This window comes from Sciurus carolinensis, chromosome 13 (assembly GCF_902686445.1).
Source record: "Sciurus carolinensis chromosome 13, mSciCar1.2, whole genome shotgun sequence".
In the NCBI taxonomy this organism is placed as follows: Eukaryota; Metazoa; Chordata; class Mammalia; order Rodentia; family Sciuridae; genus Sciurus; species Sciurus carolinensis.
In genome coordinates this window covers 43,213,263-43,227,310 of record NC_062225.1, presented here as the reverse complement: position 1 = coordinate 43,227,310, position 14,048 = coordinate 43,213,263, and positions in this window count along the sequence as shown.

Here is a 14,048-nt window from a genome sequence, read left to right as displayed (position 1 = left end):
AGAGGAGGGGACAGCAGGAAAGGCAAGTTGGGAGTTGAAGCAGTGGTGTGTTTGCAAAGACTGCAGCCCATCCTGCAGGGAGCTCTGGAGCTGGGACTCTCTTCTGAACTGTCGCAAGCGAAGGCCATGGAGTATGCTTTCCTATACCCACATCAGCTAATTGGAAGCAGTTTGTCCCCGGGCGAGGGAGTAAGATTGAGTAAGGCTGCTTCCTTCTTCAGGCTGGGTCCAGAGAAAGTACAGCTGTGAGCCATCGGCGGCCAACAGTCTCTCCGCAGCTGGTCAATGAGCATCGGGTCTCCGAAGGGGGGATGTGTGCAGCCATCAGGGCATATACTACAGGGTCCTCAGCTGTTTCAAAACATCCTTTCAGAAATAGCAACTCTCCTAGAAAGGATGAGGAGCAATGGGAGAGGAGGCTTGCTAAGTGAAACGATGAAGTCAATGTTCACACTGTCCTGGACTCTGAAAAGTTAAGACTCAGACCCTAATGTGCCCAGTTTCCAAGAATACCATGCTACATCGTACCTGGACAACACCCACCCACCCAACCTCAACTATTGTTGCCAATAAGAAATGAGTAGGATGACATTTCTCCTTTTTCTTGGCTCAGAGCCTTAAACTGCAGTGGGCAATTTCACCTGTGTGTTTGGAAAGGGAAAAAAATACAATAAAAACAAACTTTATTTTCTTTATGAAGAGTAATAAAAACAATTCCAGGAGGAGGTTAGAGCAATGCAGAGCTTTCTTGGAAGCCTTGTTGTGACAGGCACAAAGCTCCCAGGGCATGTGCCCAGGGCCCTGTCCCCACAGCCAGGAGACACATTGGACCCAGAGCTCCTGGTCCCCTGCTCATCCCATTCTGTTCTCTATCCTTCTGGGACAACTAGGATGCTCAACTCCAGCACATAGCAGGGACTCCAGCACCTGAATTGAATGCCATGCCATCGACATTGGTGTACCTTTGGGTAATGCTGTGTCCAGTGGGTTTCCACTGGTTTGAATTTTCTTTCAAACAACCTTAATGAACAACAACCAAACCTTCCTAAAGCCAGAGCCAAAGTGCTTTCCCAGGAACCCTTCTGAAGTTCCTTCAGTGGATCTCTATCCACCAAGGAAGTTTCCAAAACTGTCCCTACTATCTAAAAAAAGTGGCAACCGCTGTTGGTACTTATCTGAAGACAATCAATATATTGTACTTCTAGGTCTCAGACTCCTGTTCTAGAAAATAGGAAGCTGCTGCCTGCACTGAACTCTGAAGAACAGTCAGAGAAGAGACAGGCATCGCCCTCAGCACCTAGGAAGACAGACTTTATAACAAAAAGTGGAATGCACTGCTCAACCTGCATTGAGCATAACCTTGTCCAGCTGTGCTCAAAACATGGCAGAGACCCCAGCCGTCATGGCTCAAGAACAGAATATTCTATGTGCTCACTCACATTTTAATGGCCTTTTTCCCTGTAAGTTCATGTAGTTAGCAAACCGCCTTTTAGTCTCTAGAAATAGATGGTTAAGGAAAGGCTGTTACCTAGGAATTTATCTTTAAATAACCTTTTCCCCCACATTTTTACAAAGATTGATGATACTTAGCAATTGTCCCCTTGCTAGTGGACTTAACAGAAAAATAGAATCCAAAGGGTTCCAAACACCTTTGCACCTACAGGAATCCGCATTCAAAGGGGACATAATGGCATGTCCAACTCTTTGAGAGCTAACACACCACTCACAGAGCTCCCACCTGGACCTAGCACTTTGTGAATTCTTTATATTATTAAGTTATTTAATCCTGACAGCAACCCCTGATACTATTGTTATCCCCAATTTACAGATAGGAAAACTGAGGCCTTGAGAGTTTAAGTGGCCTGGTGGAGAGAGGCAGAGCTATAAGTCAGGCACACGGCACCTGACCCAGGAGGTCTATGTGCTTAATCATGATGCTCTCTTGCTTCCAGAATGAAAATGCTGTACAAGGAGTACTTCTACTTTTAATCCTTTAGTTGTCTTTATTTTCAAACTTCCCTTGAGACAGACAGAATGAAGGCTAAGCATTTGTCAAAGAAGTAGGCTTACAATGACCTGAGTCACAAAAAATAATCAGATGTTGCACACATAATGGAACCAAACCCAAAACGTAGGCCAGATCCTTAGAGTTGAACTAAGCAGACAAAATCCATGGGCTGAACACAAGCGTCTGTTCCTGATCAGAAAGCAATCGAACCCACATGCTGGACAAGGGTGGGAGATGTTTGCTAATTTCAGCCCAGTAGTAGCCCTAAGGCACATGCATCTTTCCTCTATTCATCTTGGGCAAGGCAATGAACCTGTCTGGGACTCATTCTAGGAGCGATGACATGAGTCAACTCATTTCAAGAATCAAAACAATAATAAACACTCACATTATCCTAATCACTTCCAAAACATTGCAAATGCATCATCTCATGTAGTCCTCCTAGCCAATCTATGAAGAAAGCAGTTCATTTAAGAGATAGAAAAACTGAGGCTCACAAAAGTTGTGATTAAGTCAAGGTCCCATAGCTCAGATCTTGATGTTTGATCACAGCTTTCTCCATGAGCGTCTTTTCAACTCTGTTCAGGTTCATGATTCAGCAGTTAAAGGTCAAGTTCAAAGAGAAGCCTGGGAAATCTCAACCTAGACCATCAAACCAGGGACGATTCATCCCCAGTACTCAAATGTATTATTGCCAAATGCATGAGAATGTTGGTTTCCAGTTATTTAACCAAACAGGATCTGTGCCAGGCACATTCAACTGTAAATCAGATTTGGTGAATCACAAAAAGTTATTGTTTTCCAAGTTTTGTATCTGTTCTGCCCTGATTCTCAGCCCCCCTGGTTTAAATTCTGAGGGATCCCAAGATGCCTAGTGTCAACTTGTACAATCCAAGCATTATGTGATCAAAAGACTGAAATGCCCTAATACAAGTCTTATTCTTTTTTTTTTTTTTTTTTGGTATTAAAACACCAATGACACTGAAATCTAATGGCTCTTTATGTTACTAAGTCACATGTTCCTTCCAAGAACCTAGGAGATAGGTATTATTGTTACCCCAACTTACTGGTAAGAAATCTAAAATGTTGGTGAGGTTAAGGAAACTTCTAGTCAGTATCAGAGTCGTGATTCAGACGCACGCATCTGATTCAGGGGTCTGCCCCTAGCTATGCACTCTGGAGTGCACAATGAGAGCTTCTGGCATTTCAAGCAGTTCTCCTCTAGGATGTGAGCAGAGGGTTTGGGATCGGGCTTTTGTTGTTTCATGTCATTTAAGTTTCACTCCCTGTTTATCAGTGGATTTGTCTTTATCCCTAGCACTTCGTTCTTTTAATACATAAGAAGATTCCTCCTCATCATCAAAACAGAAATCTTGGAAAGACAAGGTCCAGAACCTTATCAACCAACTTCCTAGTTCTCAAATAACACACCAGCAGAAAATAGGAAATAATGGAGAGGTTATCGCCTCTGGAGAGACTTAGCAAGAGTTGACAAATGAAGAGAAAGAGTAGGTAGAAGAAATGAGTAGGAAGAATTCCAGAAACTAATGCCACCTCTCCTCTCTCCCCTACCTCTTCATAGCGTGGCACAGGCTCTATTCATGAGCACTCTGCTTACCAACTAGGAATACACGAAGACACAGAGATGAGTGAATGAGTCCAAGGTGGCAGGTCCTGGCTCTCTCCCTTCATCCAGGCCAGGGCAGTTATTGCTCTCATCTCTGGGCTCCCTGTTTTAAAGACATGTCATCGTGTCTCAAGTTACAGCTCTCCTACTCTTAGATGGCTAGGCCCAATCTTACAGCCCTTCCCTCTGCCAGACCAGCCCTTGTAGACTCCACAGGGCACCCCTTCTCTTCTTCTGCCATTACTACCAACCACCCAATACATTTTTTTTTACTTCTTGGTAGTTTATTTTATCAGCCTATCATATTTCCATCTATATAAACCACTCAAATACTTATTTGAAGAAGACAATATTAATAAGTATGCAAGTAACTAAATAGGGAAATCACACCACCAGCAAAGCCATAAGTAATAATAATAGTTCTAATTACAATGCTCATGTATGGAGTGCTTCCTGAATTTCACCTTATGCTTTGCATACATGATTTCTTGTCATCCTCTCAACACGCCTTTGAGGTTAATACATTTAGTACATTTTGCAGATAGGGAAACAAAGACTCAGAGACTTGAATATTATCACGAAATCAACCAGAAAGTTGCAATACCTGACCCCACTTATACTTCTGAACTTCTCCTAAGCCAGGGCTCTTAACCAATATATCGAATTCCTTAATCCACCCTACAACCAGGCAGGCTTTGGTCAAAGGAACAGATTTATTACTTAGTTTGTTTTTTCCAGAATATTTGTGAAATTGACACATTGCTATTTTCAAGAGCTCAGCCAACCACAAAGTTTGGGGGAAGAACCCCACTAGACCTTCCTCATATCATAGCACTGGCTACAAATTTGGGAGGTTCTCACAAATAACTCAGTTTGGTAATTCACCAGAATGATTCACAGTTCTCAGGGATGTATGATACTTAGGACTAGCTTTATTATAGCAAGAGGATGCAAATTTAAATCAACAAGGGGAATAAAAAAAAAAAAAACAAAGGGCAGAGTCCCCTGGGAGTCTGAATCAAGGCTTCTGGTTTTCCTCTCCCCATGAAATCGTGGATCACCTCTTCCTAAATCACAATGTATGAACAATAAACACAGAGGATTGCTAGCCAGGGATGCTGACTGAAGCCTTCAGTATCTAGAGTTTTTATTGGGGTTCAACTACATAACACTCAACATGGCTGACTTTTCATCCCAAATCCTCAGTGGAGGTTCAGGTCAATACCTTTGTCCGTGGTTCCTCTAGAAGCTAAAACTGATATGGTGTGGCCAACTACCTATCATAATCAGCACTATTAGACTGCCCTGTGGTCAAAGCCTCCAGAAAAACAAAGACATGTCTTCCAGACAAGACATTCCAAGGGCCTAGAGAGCACCTCCCAGGAGCTGAGGACAAAAACCAGATCTCACTTTAGGTAAAATCAATTCTTCATTACACAGTGTTACATATAATACCAAGGAACCTTGACAAAGGTAAAGGTAGGAACAAAGATGATAAGTAGGTAGGTAGGTAGATAGAATAGATAGATAGATAGATAGATAGATAGATAGATAGATAGATACAGATAACAGAATCTACAATTTTAATTTTAACTTTAGGGTCAAAATAAACTTCAGAAGAGATCATGGCCTAACCTGTGGGTTCAAACAGACAACACACTCCACCTATCTTATCGATGGAAAGGTTGCTCACAGTCTCAGTGAGGTGAGAATAGGGAAAGAACCTAAGAGCTTATAATTTCTACTAAAAACATTCAGTGTCTCTACCATGGAGACACATATACTGTCCCCCAAATACCATTTGACTACTGGAAATTTCCCATAGGCCCCCAGTGGGATAGAGTTTGGTAATCCACATGTCTCTTAATAGACAACATGTCCAATATGCCTTCCCTTCCCCTGCTCCTTTGAAGGCCCTAGGAAGGAACCTACTATGATCCATTTCCATTTAGACACCCAGTTACTGAGGCCTATGGGCTCTTCCTGAGAGGTGTGAGAATCCAAGTCTACTCCATAGCATCTGTGAAAATCACCTGTTCAGGACTCCAGGTATGGACTCCAGGGCATCAGATCCCATATCTACAGAAAGGTTTTCTCTGCTAAGACACACACCATCCCTGCCAGTGGCACCAGTGTGGTGCCATGGCAACACCATGGACAAGAACAAGGTTCAGGTCTCTACTCTGCCCCAGGAAGTTCTTTCAGGTCTCTGAATCTCCCTTTCATTCTTCGTAAAATAACAGCTTAGAATCCTACTCTTCCAAGTGCAGTCCAATGACCAATGCAGGTCATTACCAGGGAACTTTCTAGAAATACAGATTTTTCAGCATCATCCCAGCACCACTGTATTCAAATCTTCGTTGGAGCAAGATCTCCAGGTGACTGGTATGAACATTAAGGTTTGTGAGACACCAGCTCAGCCCATTGTCTCCAGAGCCTTCCAAGACCTACATTCTATGATTCCTGAAAGACTCAACATCCAAACCTCAGGTTTGGGGTGTCTCTTGGAACTGGGGGAATCCAGGCTTCTAATCAGGAGTGGTCAGAAAGTGGAGTCACGGAAGGCGTCTGTGAAACCCAAAGCCCTTGGACAAAGCAGCCCTGGGATCAGGATTCGGGAGGAGAAGAACCCCCCAGTTTTTCCATAGGCGCCCTCTGTGTACCAGCTGAGGTCTCTAATGTAAACCCTCCTGTGCCCCAACCTAAACAATGAGTAATTATGGGCTCGCTCACCCCCTCAGATCCAGGACTCAGGGTTGGCCCTCCACAGGGTCCTGCAGGAGGTCTTGTTACGGAGTCAGGGGGGCCTCTGGTTAACCAGAGCAGACCCGACTCTGAGGGGCAAAGTTGACATACCAGCATAATTACACTTAGGGTTGACCATATTTACTGCAACGCTGTTGTTCTAGAATTTCAAACAAAGGCTGAACCCTAGGAAAACACACCACTAAAGAGAAGCAGATTGTCCTGAGTGATTTATTGAAGAACAAAAACGAGGGGAAGAAAGAGAAGAGAATTATCAGAGACTCACATATACTTCCCTTTCCCCCAGCCCGGGCTAAGAACAACCAGTGACCACCACTTTCCCACCCTCCCCAACGGAAAAGCCTCAAAACACTGACTTTTTCTGAAGCATGTTTTCACGTGGCCACATCAGATTCTGTGAACCCACTAAGGTTCATCAGAAGAAAGCAGGCAATACGTTGTCAGGGACAGATCTCTCCTCTTCCCTTCTGCTCTCCTCACTCTCCCCACACACCCTCCCCATGACATCTACCTATTGATAAATTTCAAGTGAACAGAAAATTAGCCATGGCTGGAATGTGGCTGGAGAGAAGCCAGAAGATCAGGCCAGGTTTAATAACTATCCTTTTACCTCCGGAAGTTACTGGTAGGAACTAGGTTTGAATAACTGCCAGAACTGTTTGGCCTCAGGTTGGTTCCTTATAAATATAAAACCATGATAGAGAAGAGTGGCATTTCCAACACACGATGACAGGAAAGGGGCAGTTGGAAATGGGCACAGTTTAGAAAACAGCACCTCACCCAAGAGTTGAAACTTGGGTACAGGTGAGTTAGGTGTTCCCAATAGTTCAGTGCTAGGAGAATCTCAGAGCACTTACTTGCCATTGCCAGCCCCATACCCACCCTGAATACACACACACACAAGCACACACACACAATCACAATTACAACTCCCCAACCAAAGAAGACTTATCAACACCTACCACATGTCTGGCAAAGAGAAACAGAAGATAGGCTTCCTGTCCTTAGAGTTTATGATACCTTTAGAGAGACAAATTCACCCATGAGAAAAATTGGAACAGTATAAGAGGGGATCTGGTCAAGTTCTGAATTGCTTCTTCGGTATAGCTGAGTAGCTGATGCAGTCAGCAGGTAGGAAGCAAGAGAGAATGGCTGACCATACAGGTGCATGATTACTAAAAGTTTGTTTTCTTTTCTTTTTTTTTTTTTGTTATTGTTATTGCTTTTAAAAAATATATTTTACTTAGAAAGTCTCCAAAACTTCATCTTCTCTGTCAAGAAGGTAAGGGTCTCTTTGCTAGACCTCCAGGGCAGGATCTTGGAATTTCTAATTGGAAGTCTTGTTAAGGTGATCAATTACCCTCTCATTGCCTGGGATTCAAAAGGGGTGACACACTCTGGGCCAGGTGGTGCCATACAAATGAAGAAATAGCAAGTGATTGGGCTAATTAGCCCATTTACTCACTCTTATAAAATTGCAAAGAATGTTTTGCAAAACTATGTATGTTGTTATTATTCAAAACAATCCTTTGGCCAACCCATTGTAGCCCAAAGAAAGGAGTTGTGTTAGTTTTCCCTCGCTGTGACAAAATACCTAAGATGATCAACTTAAAGGAGGTAAAGTTTATTTTGGCTTACAGTTTCAAAAGTTGCAGTCCATGGTCACTTGGCCTTGTTGTCTTTGGGCTTGTGGCAACACAGTACATCATGGTGGGTGCATATGGTGGAGGAGGACTGTTCACCTCACAGGAAAAACTGGAAAAGCAGGAAAGCAGAAAGGTAGAAAGAGAAGGGCTTCCACTAGGCCCCATCTCCCTAAAGGTTCCACCAGCACCCAATAGCACCACAGGTTAGTGATCAAGCATTTAACACATTGGGCCTTTGGAGATATTCAAGATCCAAAATATAGTAGGAGGCATAGAATAGAAGAAAAGCAATAGAAATGCCCTAACAGGAACAGGTGCCTCCTTTTCTGTGGGCTTCTTCCTCCTTCACTTTGATTCACTTCCACAGCCCATCATAGTCATCCATTCCCCTTCTCCCCAGAGAAGTGGGCTTGTTGCCTGTACCCATCAGGTTCCTTGTGCTTCTGACTGGCAAAGGATTGCGTGGACTGAGCAGGAAAATCAGGATCCTTCCTCAGGAAGAAGAACTACTCTCTGCCAGTCACATGAACCAGTTAACACCCCACCCCTACTTTCTTCTTAAGCTTGTCTCAACGGTAGTTCTATTTCTTACAACCAGAGGACTATGACCAGTAGAGACAATGTGTGGACTCTCAGCAATTGTCTTCTGGTTTGTATAGACCCCGACACTGTGGCTTAGTCCTAGAGAATTACACAGAAGGAGAGGGAGTCTCGATTGACTCAAGGAAATGAAACAGGGAGTGTGGGAGGGGGAGGGAGAGAGTGACTTTGTTCCAGGTGATATGGGGAAACTGTCGTGGAAAACCACCCCAATGTGCTACCCGCAAGGTTGGTGTTCTGGCCCAGGGGTAGTCTGTGAATGGAGCTGATGAGAACAGCGTCTGCCCATGAACACCCCCCTCCCAATCTGGGAGCTGTCTATTCCCCACTCCCCAGCCACCTGCTTCCCAGCAGAGCTGGTAAAAGCAGCCACAACCCACAGCCCTTCAGTACCTCCAGCAAGCACTAAAACAAGAGTGTATCCATCAAAAGCATGAGAAACCTGCACTCCTATCCCACTCCTTACCAACCATGGGAAATTTGGTTAAGTTACAAAACCATTTGCATATTTCTTTACTCATCTGTACAATGGGGATAATAAGAGAAGCTGGCTCCTCAGATTGCTGTGAGATTAAGTGTGATTATGCATAAAAAGCACTTAGCACCCTAGCAGCCACAGTTGGAATTGTCATCATGATTACTATGATCATTATTATTAGAAAATGCTCCAAAAACCGTGCTTTATGAAGTAAGTCAGGAGCTGACCTTGTAAAATCAAAAAGTACATTCTCCCTGGGAAATAGCTAGCAGCTCCTAGTGGCAAATTCCAGGCCTGGTCTATTTTTTGCCTTTATATACTTTCTCATTTATTTTTTGATTTATGAAAACGCATCCATCATTTTCCAAGGAAAGCCTCCAGACACATGAACAAAAATGATAAAAATGCACAACAAAAACAAATAAAACCATTCAGCATGGCTAACAAGTCAGGCATCTGGCCCCAGTGGGGTAGATAAATCCAGAGCCAGGCTCGGCACGGGGACCCAAAGGTCAACAGGCTGGGACTTTGCTGAAGAAATAAAAGGAAGGATTCTGAAGCTTCCACTGATACCCTACTTCAGGTCCACCAAGAGTCTCAGAACAGATCTTCTAAAGGCAGTCCCCTAAAGGATATCCAAGAGGCCAGTACCGAAACCTACAAAATAGCTGCTCTACCCCTATATGTTCACAAAGGGACATTCTCTGAGAATGAGTAGATTTTAAAGATCTGCCAAGCACCCTCTTTTACCTCCAGTTCCCATTTCAGTAAGGGAGGGGCCATCTTGGGGAAGGACACTCATGTAGGAGAATTTGGGCTCCCACGGGTGGGTGTCAAAGTCACTCCTCTGTATTTCATTAATCTAGAGGCATTGCTCTAAGGGGACCCACCCCAGGAAAATTTGCTTTGAGACCAACATTTCTAGTTCCCAATATAGATAATTAATTTCTGCTCCAGGCTGCAAGATGAAAAGCAAAAAGGAAGCCCAGAAGAACCAGGAAAGAACCCTTGTGTTGTTAGCGTTCCATCGCTGTGATGAATACCTGGGAAAGTCAACGTAGAAGAGGACAGATTTGTTTTGGCTCACAGTGTCAGAGGTTTCATGCCATGTCACCCAGCTCCGTTGCTATTAGCTTGTGGTGAGGCAGAACATCATGGCATGAAGTCATGGCGGGGCAGAGCTGCTTACCTCATGGCAGTCAGGACACAGAAAGAAGGTGGAAGGGTCTAGGGACAAGAGATAGTCCCAATGGCAAGTCCCCAAGAACCCACTCCTCAACTGGGTCCTACCTCCTACAGTTTCCATTACCTTTTCGAGTCCATTCAGCTAGGAACCTATTGGTGGGTCCTATCAGCTATGAACCACTTCGGAGCGCCGCTGCACTGGGGACCAAGCCTTCAGCACATGAGCCTTTGGGGGAATCCGGAATGCTAGATCCCAACCATAAAAAGCCTTGTGGTGTAAGATGGAGAGAGAACCCTTCATATAACCCAGGAGGGGCTCCCAAGGCACACAGGGTCCCTGAGTCTATCACACTGGAAAGTCTCCCCAAGATTCCTTCCTGCCCTCTCTTGTGGGTAGCCCTGGCCATAACTGGCCAAACAAGAGATTCCTTCGTTAGCTGCAAAGAGGCTAATAAGGTAGCCTGCGGTGAAAACTGCCCACTGGACTGCTCAGTACTGGGAGACACTCTGGAGCCAATCAGATCTTCTCTTGAGACATCAGAGACACAGGGAGCCACTGCCAGCAGGTAATGGTAGATGTAGCTGAACAGAGAATAGTAACACAGGCTCTCCAGCTACCCGGCATGACAGTGGGCAGTAACAGACTTGTGCCTGTGGGGCAGAGCCCCTGTGAACACTCAGTACTCATAACAACATTGTTTGTGGCACCACAGGTGACAATACTCCTCCAGCAGGACATTGTGCCTGGCACTGTTAAGGCTCTGCTGCCCACGATCTCTGAATCTGCAAAGGCTCCTATGCAGTCAGGGCTACTACTATCCCAATTATACTGAGGTGGTGGAAACTGAGGCCAGAGAGATGATACAGCAGCGCTGGAATTGAACCCAGGCAGCTTCATGATGGAACATGGGGTTGTAGTCACTAGATTATACACCTTTCCTATTAGATCCCAGATGACCATGAACAAGAGTCCAGTCCTTCATGTAGCCCAGCTATGGCTACTGAGTCTTCTGTTCTTCCTTACCTCCCTGTATCCTTTCAGTAATCCCCTAGCACCTAAAATGATGGGATTGTGTTATAGTTCCTATAAACTAGAAGCGTCCAACATAGGGGCTCAAAATTCCAAGGAAGTGACAGAGTGACAGACCCTCAAAGTGAGACTCAACGGCTTTCTTTTGCTCTTCTGAACCTTACAGGAGCAAACATGATTTGAGACATTCTAGACAGAGGGCCAGTGCTGGTGAAGATTGCAACAACACTGACCTATCGGTCTCCTTTTCCTGGTCGTCATAAAGGGCCTTCCTGAAGCCCCAACAAAATTCTTGGTCCAGGTCAGGGGTCAGCAAACTATGGCTCATTGGTCCATCTGATCTGCCTCCTGTTGGGTAAGAAGTTTTATTGGAGCACAGCCACAATTATTCATTTATGAATTGTCTCTGGCTGCTTTCATGCTACAAAAGCAGACTTGAGTAGTTGTGACAGAGACCATATGGCCCATGAAGCCTAAAAGATTTATTATTCAGTACTTTATAGAAAAAGTTTGCCAAGCCCTGGCCTAGAGTGACTAGCAGGTAAGGAAACTCCTGTTGCATTTAGGGACTCCACTCAGCAAACTGGATCTGCTCCCCAAGAAGACCATGCCAGGGACCCAAGCTAAAGATATTATCTGCCATGAACATCCACATCAATAGGTCACTCAACTCAATAGATTTACAGTGAGCACCCCCATGGGTTAATCCCCAAGGCCTCCCTGAGGCTGCTTTGGACCAGAGTGCATAGGAGTCTGGACAGGGGGCCAGCAACAAGGCAGGGAAAGGATCAGCCTGGTGGCACCTGCCAGTCCTGCCACCTTAGCACTGCTGCTCTGTCTTCTGTATGCTTCAGGTTCCTTTTAAGGCACCTTTTGAGTAAAGAGTTCCATCAACATAGCCAGATGCAGTGGCATAATCCCAGTGACTCAGGAGGCTGAGGCAGGAAGATTGCAAGTTCAAGGCTCGTCTTGGCAACTCAGTGAGACCCTGTCTCACAAAATAAAAATAAAAGGGCTGAGGATGTAGCTCAGTGATAAAGAACCCTGGGTTCAATCCCAGGCCAAAAGAACAAAAGAAAAGATGCCATAACAAGCAAGTACTTTTTTGCTCCTCACTCTAAGATGAATGTTCAAGTGAGCAGAGGGAAGAGGAGGGAAAACCATCACAACACCCGCTCTCCCAAAGTTTAATGCAGAGGTAAGAACATACAGGGAATGCACATACATAGAGAACTATCTGGAAAATTAAGAGAGGCATTATAAATTAGAAACACTCTTGAAGTTCAGATTATGGAAAAAGTCAGACTTGAAATTAAGCCTTAAAGGAAGAAAAGACTTCCAAGGGCAGAAGGGAGAAAGAGGGACATTTAGGCTGGGAGAAGCAGGGGAAGATTGAGGGCAAGGAGTCTTCACAGTCATCATGGCAGCAGCCAGGACTTAACCACGTAGCTCTCTAGAAAGGGAAAGAGCTGTGTCAGTCACGGGGCAGGAGATGAGGAGACTGCTCCTGGTGGCTCAAGTCGGAGGTGCCAAGATGGGGGAAGACCTCCAACCAAGCCCAGAGGAAGAGCACAGAGAACTCTGCAACCACCGAGCGAGGCAAAGATCCTGCAAGGTGGTTTTCCAGACAATGGATGAACTGTTAATCCTGGGACTGTGACAGTGGGGTGAATGGAAGACCTGAACCAAAGGTGTAGACTCTACTGCATAATGAAAGCCTCCTCAAACCCAGACCTCCTGTCTTCCACGTTCCTGCAAAGGAGCAGCTCCTCCCTGTTGAAAGGGAAGGAAGGAGAGGAGAAGACAGACTCCCACATGGCCAGAGTTTTCCCTGAGTGACCACACACTCGAAGGAAGCTCTCAGCCCCCTCCCACCCACCAAGGGCCTGGGGAGCTTATCTGTCCCCAGAGAATTTGGGTTTGGGCTCCATATATTTTCTAGTTTGTGCAGATGATACTGAGGCAATAAAGAGGTAGCAGGCTAATCACCAAAGTCACCCCCATTTTCATGGCTAGGTGGGCTAAGAGGACCTGAGACTCACACTGCCTGTTCTGCATCTATTCTCCTTCAACATACCTGGATAAGTAGATACCTATCTCCTCTCCTTCATGAAGTCTTCTAACAAGGAACTATGGACCCAGGCCCAGTCATCCAGATCCTCCCTGATAGATTCTGCTAATGTCATCTAAAAGACCATGTCTCCTCATCTCAACTGATAACTGAGAGTTTGGGACAGCCTGCCTCTTGGAAAATGAGAGATGGAGACTGAGATAGATTCTTGACAACCTGGTACTGTCCATCTATACCTGTATCCCAGATTCTTCTGAACTTCCCAGTTACATGAGTCAATAATTCCCCTTTTTCATTTACTTCCACTTTGAGTTGGTGTCTGTTGCCTGTAATTTAAGTAATTCTATCTACAAATCCCAGCCAGGGTGTTCACCTTAGGTCAGACCCCTTTGACAAATCTGTAGATACTGCTTTTGAGCACCAAGCCCCTGCTCCATTCAATCACTAACTACAAAAGAAAGCAAACTTGTACCAACTGACCATAGCAAGTAGTTGGTTTCTCAGTCCCCTCCTCTGTTTGATTGCCAACTCCCTTGAACTGGCCTGTCTTCAAACCCAGTGCCCATTCTGTCCCCACTTCCCCTGCCTTTTCCATCAGTCTTTCCCTTCCATGCCTGTCCTGCTCCAACTTTGTTTC